General features: G+C 36.4%; 1 long non-coding RNA gene across 1 annotated transcript; it reads left to right on the top strand.

Annotated features, from left to right (window-relative positions):
* The first annotated feature begins 2,601 nt into the window (after nucleotides 1-2,601).
* LOC128199179 (uncharacterized) lies at nucleotides 2,602-7,609 on the top strand. The gene is made up of 2 exons (XR_008251845.1): nucleotides 2,602-3,096; nucleotides 7,168-7,609. It is a non-coding gene; the product is annotated as an uncharacterized LOC128199179 (long non-coding RNA).
* The last annotated feature ends 688 nt before the right edge of the window (nucleotides 7,610-8,297 follow it).

The raw sequence follows: 8,297 nt of genomic DNA on the forward strand, positions 1-8,297 counted from the left end.
ACTACGAGTAAGTACTAACTAGTAACTACGAAAATGAAAGAAAGAACTACAAGTAAGTACTAACTACTAGTAACTACGAGAATGAAAGAATGGCCACAGAAAGAGAATTTTTAGACCACCATTAGAAGCTGGTAGAAATGTGGACCCATTCGTGATCTTACCAGGACCATATGATCGTCAGGAACTGGAGGAACAAGGTATTAGTACTAGGAACTAAGAAATGAAGGAAACGACCACACAGAGAGAAGGCTTATGCCACTACCGGAAGCCGGTGTGAAAATTGTATTTGTTGTGGGATCTTAACAGGACCATACGATCTTGAAGGAACTATGTACTATGTACTGGAAACTGAGAATTGAAGGAATTATCACAGAAAGAGAAGGCTTACAACGGTATCGCAATATTCACGAAACTAATTACGTATTCATTGTTTGTACCGGGCGGCACAAAAGGACACAGTTTGACAAATCGCATCTCATAAACCGATCTTCGGAGGGCGCCACGTTGTATGCTGTCAGCGCAATTTTTATACGTCTCGCCTTCTTAACACGACAATGAATTCACTTGGGAAAACATTTTTGATTCTTTTTTAAAAGCTTTTAACCTTTTAATACGTTTGTGTGGGTCAAATCTTGGTATAGGAACCACTTTCGTTAGATCGGACTTAACTTTGGTAGCTTCTGTGATAATATGAACCTATGGAGCTGGTTGGATGATAGGTAGGTGTCTACGAGTATGGTTCAAACCGTTCACCGAATATGGTTCGTGGAAGCTAAATGGATCCACTTTCGATATTCCGGATTGTACTCTTATTTGGTAAATATGGTCCCATAAAGCTGATTTGACGATAGAGTCTGCAGTTGCCATTTTAGTATTTTACTATCTGTACTTTACGTTACGTTTTGTGGGTCAAACCTTGGAAGTCAAGTTAGAACACCACTTTATTTCGTTGGAACTTTGCTATAGGTACATACGTTTCTTCTGTAACAATGTAATAATAATAGCCCATGGTTTGATTATGCAGTCGGAAGTATGGACACGTACAGACGAAAAACTCTTTATCTTTTCATTCATCGATTCATTAAATCCTACAATTTTATACAGTATCCATACAAGGTTAAGATTTCAAATAATCGTGTCATAAACCTGACCGAAAAAGTACATCCTACGCATTGCAATTCAAGTCGTTCAATGAGCCAATACAGCACGTACTCGTATGCTGTATAATGGCCTTACCACACGCTCCGGTACAGGTAAACTGACTGGGTCAAATAAACAGTTACATCTTTATGCTATGACATAATCTTCTGTATAATTCATTTTCTATTACGCCAACTTATGGTAACCAATGAGTGGGTATGAGAAATACTTCTAGTTTGATGTTCGAAAATCACTTTTTGAAAGCACTCTAATATTATAAAGAGTTAAGATTTGTAACATTGTAAATGCAGATCCATTTAAGGGGTAATCTTTGGAACTACTGATCCGATTTTGAAATTTTTTACCAGTACGTTATCGGGGAGAGCCATGGATAATATATTGTAAAAAATAGTTAAAATTGTGAATTGTGGATAAAAATAATTTGGATATACAAGAATTCATCATCATCATCATCATCATGTCAGCCGATGGACAACCACTGCAGGACATAGGCCTTTTGTAGGGACTTCCAAACATCACGATACTGAGCCACCTGCATCCAGCGAATCCCTGCGACTCGCTTGATGTCGTCAGTCCACCTGGTGGGGGGTCGACCAACACTGCGCTTTATAGTGCGGGGTCGCCATTCCAGCACCTTGGGACCACAACTTCCATCGGCTCTTCGAACTATGTGCCCCGCCCATTGCCACTTCAGCTTCGCGACTCGTTGAGCTATGTCGGTGACTTTGGTTCTTCTGCGGATCTCCTCATTTCTGATTCGATCACGCAGAGATACTCTGAGCATAGCTCGTTCCATCGCCCGCTGTGTGACTCTGAGTGTTCTTACGAGGCCCATATTTAGCGGCCAAGTCTCGGAACCACATGTCATCACTGGCAACACGCACTGTTCGAATACTTTTGTCTTCAGGCACTGAGGTATTTCGGACGAAAAGATATCGCGGAGTTTCCCGAATGCTGCCCAGGCGAGTTGAATTCGGCGTTTCACCTCTTTCTCGAAATTGGACCTACCTAACTGGATCATATGTCCTAGGTATATGTATTCGTCTACAATTTCGAGTGCAACGTTCTCAACTATAACCGGGTGGAGCGAAACATGAACATTACACTGCTTATTATTCTTGTATACTCAGCAGAGTATACAAGAATTGCTAGGTTCAAACTATATAATGTTAGGAATTACATACAACCTTTTACCACATTTTATCAAAAATGGGAATATTGTGTAAACGGTGTTGGTGTTGAGCACGCTATGCCCCGGTTTAGAGCAAACATGATCCTAAGCCCGCCAACCCACATTGGAGCACCGTAGAGTCTACGTTCTACACTGTTCTATAAGAGAGGAATTACCAAGTGTGCCATTAAAATAGGCTGATTATAATAATGACACAAGATGACCCGGTTCACGGCCGGATCGGAGCGTGTGTGGCGGTGTTTATTCCGCACAATGACCGTACCGCAGGGCGGGTCGGGCGCTATTATAGTCGCACTCTTGTTTTATTTGCAGTGTAGAATCCTTTACATCGCCGTTCAATTACTGCACCGATGCATGCTCGGCTTACAGGGATACGACTGCGATGAGCGAACATACACACTATATGTACCTATAACTGAATACATGTGAACAATGTTGTGAAGTGAATGTGAATTGTGAACATAGTTCGAAGAGCCGATGGACATTGGGGTCCCAAGACGCTGGAATGCGACCCGCACCCCGCAGGAGTTCGCTGGATGCAGGCGCCTCAGGATCAAGATGTTTGGAAGTCCCTACAAAAGTCCTATGTCCTGCAGTGGACGTTCATCGGCTGATACGATGATGATGATGATGAATGTTGTGAAATGGTGATAACAAAAAAAACTCTGGTGAACATTGTTGTACACTTCTAAATTTTTTTGTGGCGTCTGACCACAATATGACGTCGTAAGATGATGATGTTGGTAAGTGTAAATGTGGTCTATGATAAGATAAGTTTGTATATTAATTGATTATGAAACACGGGTAAAACTCACGTGATATTAGGTTGGAGTATGCCCGACTAGTTTCGAACCCATATTTCGGGCCCTTAGTCATGAGCTGGTTCTTGCATCGTAACTAAAATAAGTTTGTATATTTCATTTTATTTAAAAAAAAATGTAAAACGTTGTAAAACAAACAAGGAAGACCAATTTCGACATAATATTGTAATATTTCGCTAAATAAAATATACACTAATAATTGCTATAATCAAGCAGTTTCGAAAAAATATTATTTTAATCTAGTTTTGGCTTTGTTGATTTTTGTTATTAAATTGATAAAATTGTTTCCTTCTCCTAAGATATACGTGTGCAAACCAGATCCGAACAATTATTTTCAAATTAAATTAAAATTATTCACCGCAAACTACAAGTATTACAGTCATGGCCGCACAAAATAGAGATAAGCTGAGATTCTCCGTCTTCCGGCCTTCGAAATAAAATCTGGCGACGTTGAAATAAACCTGATATCGTATAAATTGTAAGGGCACGTCCACACTAACCTGCGCCCACGCCGCAGATTGTGAGCCGTGACATAAGTTCGACTGTCGCATCCTGTGCCATGACCACACTGACAGTGAGTCGGAAGTATGGACTCTTATTAAGTATGTATTCTAAATGACTTAGTAACTTTAGTCAATGTTATAGCTTAATTATAATAATAATTTTATTGACATTAGGTTAGTAAAATTATTATTTTATCAACCATAATTATGGATAGATTATAATAACTCTTGTGAGGCTAACAACAAATATGTTTTCTGTCATAGATTTCTGTAATCGATATTTACTATTTACCCCACTCAACTCAAAGTAAGTTAAGTAAACGTTTTTATTTGTTTTCAAAAAAAATTTGTAAGTTTATGCTAGAAATAATTAAGCAATGAAACATGCAATGTTTACATACATAAAGTAGTGAAAATATTTATTTTTTAGTTAGTAATTGTTGCCAATTTTTCAGACAAATGCTTAATGCTTAAACAAAAAACACTATTTTATGCTTAGACAAAAAACTCAATTTTGAAAATAATTTGTTCAATAAAATCATTAAATTATGCCTCGTTGCCTTTGAATCTCGAAGTCCTGAGAATGAAACGAATTCTAGGTCGGGCTACAAAATATTGAGCTTTTGTTTTTATAGTACAAATTCTCAGTAACAGCCCAAAATTGGAATATTGGTATAGTGTTATTCTCATAAAACATATCAAACCGTCGGTCTCGGTTATTAACATTAGGATAGTTACACAGTGAAACATTAATTTCTTTTTCAATTATCAATATAGTGGTGCAATTACTTATCTAATTGTCTTCGGTGTGAACACGCCCTAAGCCGTACATTGTAATACCTGTTCCGGACAAGATTATCGAATGTCTTCTTCCTCGCCGCGTTACCACAAATTATACGCGCTATTATTGCTATTTATACATAGCTTTTATCAGTGATGAATTAGGCCCCGGACACACTGTTTCGTTAACACTTACGTACTTAGTTGCGGCCAAAGTCCTACTAATCACCAGACTGCAAAGACTGCATAATTATATTTTGAGTATTTGGTATTGCTTGGTGATAGCTCCCTCAAACCGCTCGAAGTCCTCGGCTATTGGAAGAACGATCAACACTGTGATTGCGTGGTTATCCGTCGTCGTGGCCACTGTGACCACGATTACCATACCCGGACTTCTCATCTTAAGAAACCAACGTCTATCAACTCTTGGAACTACTTTGGAACTCGTTGAGCTGCTTCATTAAATTTGGTTTTTCTGCGGATCTCCTAATTTGAATTGAAGAAAAATGTTGTTCGGAATTATGCCACACATCACAATATCTCCAGTACACTAATACCCTGCGATGTATGGCATAACGTAATTTCTGAATCAATCTGTCAGAGGTACTCAAACTTTTTGCTTCATCGCCTACATAGTATTTTTGCTGAGGCTGCATATGAAAACCATAGGTACTAAAAGCTGCTTATTCTTCTTTCTTTTCTTTCTGTCTCACAATAGTAAGCGCAGTTGTGTGCGCTAATTTTTAATGCCTAAAAATCTATAGATGGATATGGAACATCTCAAGAATTCATCAACTACTGCAACAACTGACAACTTACCTTGTTGGGCTCCTTGGATTTTTTCTTGATAATATATGATTTGGAAAGTTTTATTTAAAGATTGTTAATAAGATTATTAGCAATTACGCATACATTGCCTAAAATAGAACGCACTTTGTAGATGAAAGAGTTTAATGAAGCAGGAAGAGCTTTCCAGATCATCACTTATACCATAAACAAAAGAGAGGTACCTTATACCATAGTGAATTTTCCTGAGCAAACTATCTGAATACTTACTAAGCAGCAGGTAACCAAAAAAGGGTATTGTAGATAATCTTTTTAATATTAAAATGAAAATGACTTCAAAGATGTATTTCAGTTATTTTGATTTTGGGAAAATTAAAAGGGAACAAACTGGAAGTATACCTATTTTTTTTAACAAAGAATTTTTAAAATTGGTTAAAAATGACGAAGTTATAAGGTAACAAAAAAACATACGCGTCGAATTAAGATGATGAGAGAACCTTCTCCTGAATACTAAATGATCTCAAAAAATATTCCATTAACGATTGATTTTAATAATTATAATTTTTCACGAATTATCACAAAAATCTCTAATTTTATAACATTTACAATCTAACATTACTTTTTATTAATTTAAAATTTACTCGGAAATTACCTAATCACATTAAATATCTATAGGTACAGATTCAAAGGCGGCGTCACTTAAAAGTGCAATAATTAGTTTCAACAAGTATGTCAGGTAAGTGAAGGTAATAAAACAATTATGATACAGGAACAAATGGATTCTGATGACACAATCGTTATGTACCAAGGTAACTTTCCACTTTATGCGCATTATCACAAGTGATAATAAAATGCATTAATGATTATCTCAAGCTATAAAATATATAACGCGAGGATATTAGGTCTTAATTTTTTTATAATACGGTAACAGGTTAGATTATTTTTCCTCTGATTGTGTATTTACTCAAGGCTAATGGAACTACAGCAACGTGTCTGGGAGGGTAAGCACAATAATATCTAGTTAGAAGTAAGTTGGGGGATTGAACCTATCACTAAGAATGTCTTGAGATTCAAATCTTTTACATAGGTTTTATCATCATTAACAACCCATATTCGTCTCACTATTGAGCATAAGTCGAGTTAGGCTAATAGTCCACACGCTGGTCTAATGCGGATTGGCAGACTTCACCCAAGTAGAGAATTGAGAAAATTCTCAGTTATATAGGTTTCCTCACAATGGTTTTCCTTTACCGTTTGAGACACATGATATTTAAAATGCAAAAATTGGGAGGTCTATGCCCTGGGCCGGATTCAAACCTACGCTCTCCGAATCAAAGGCAGAGGTCATAAAGCAATGGGCTATCACGGCACGGCTAAAACTTATAAGAACGTTTAAACTGATGTGGTTTTTAGGCTTATCAAAACTATTTGAAGCTTCCAAAAAACCCATATAGCTCTGACACAATTTTGAAAACTTTCGCTACAAATTTGAATTTGAAAGCACATCTGATTAAAATCTTTAAGTGCATACAAATAATTAATGAAAAAACAAATTTAAATTTAAACAAAGACCTTAAAATATCGAACCTACAACTACTAGTAAGAGTTATAAAAATAACAAACCCAGAACAACTTCTAGTATGGATAACATTATGTAGGCACAAATATTAAGCTCATGAAAGTGATAGATAACATACATTTTGAATATCAGTTACAGACTAAGGACGTGTAATCCAATGAAGAGAAACTTCAATAGAACCTATCCGTTATCTCGTATGAAACCGCACACCGAGATTTTAAATCTGAAAAATCATTACGATAAGATAAAGAGACATCAACCAATACTATCCGACCGAACAACGAAGGTCTATATGTAACAATTTCATTTAAAAAACTTGTATTGAACTTTTCGTTTTGTTCGCAGGCGGACGGGTCAACACAAAATGGTGACGGGGAAGGAACATCCGAATCTTAATTAGACTCTGTAGTGACCGTCAGAGCGGATTAAGAGTTCGTTTCATCAGAGAGTTGTTTTCTGCATGAGAAGGTACGGCGGCGCCTGCGCATACCTGCCCGGCGCCTTTTAAGGTGCAGCCTTATCGATCGAATTTGGATCGTGTTACGTGTCGGGATTTTTCCAATTGAACGTAATGATGAACATTGAATTCCGAATGTGTTTCTTGACGTAAAAAGTGATAAAGAATCATTAAATGACGAAGGTCCACACAATAAAAATCGAAGTGAATATGATATAAAACTTATATGATTTATTTTATCACTCGATTCAATGAGTCACTCTGCTAAATAATTTAATAAATTTGATGTTACGCATACTTATGTTATTAAAGAAATTTCATTCAATTAGCTATTGATACTTTTATTTACAATGCAATAATACAATATTATAAATCATTTATACTGTAAATGCAAAAGCAAGTCTGTCTTATCTGTTTGTACAATCGATTTCCCTAAATGCCTAAAAATAGAACTTAATATCATACCTACCATCATTTCTTAAATCACGGATATGAAAGTTACGAATATTTATAACAATAAACACAAATTAACCACGGATGATGTCGTGTCCAATAAGTAGTATAGATAAACGGTAAAAAATTATGCACCGTAACTATAAGTCTCATTGAAGTTAATTCGTATGTGAACAACAACGAAATAGATATTTTTGTAAGATTAACAGTAAATTTTAATTAAATTACAGATTATACACTAAGTTGATGGAAGCTTAACAAAGGGATGTGACTTCACAACGTTGGTGTAGCTTAACGTGACAAGATTAAAGCATAATACAAAATTTCGTTTACATTAAAGCTGGAAAAAGTAAAGACAGTAGCCACCTTTCATACTCACCCGTCCAAAGTCATAAATCATTCGTATTAAAACTTTCGCATCGGCTGCAAATCTCCTGCTAAAGGATTTTACTCTCTACCCCTCGTAAATACGCCTTTTTTCGTCGACATTATCAATTGCAAAGTAAAAAGAGATGTCTAAATGTGTCGTAAATCCATCAGCAGTAAACAAGGTCCGGTTTGGGTC

The sequence above is a fragment of the Bicyclus anynana genome, chromosome 19, assembly GCF_947172395.1.
Source record: "Bicyclus anynana chromosome 19, ilBicAnyn1.1, whole genome shotgun sequence".
In the NCBI taxonomy this organism is placed as follows: Eukaryota; Metazoa; Arthropoda; class Insecta; order Lepidoptera; family Nymphalidae; genus Bicyclus; species Bicyclus anynana.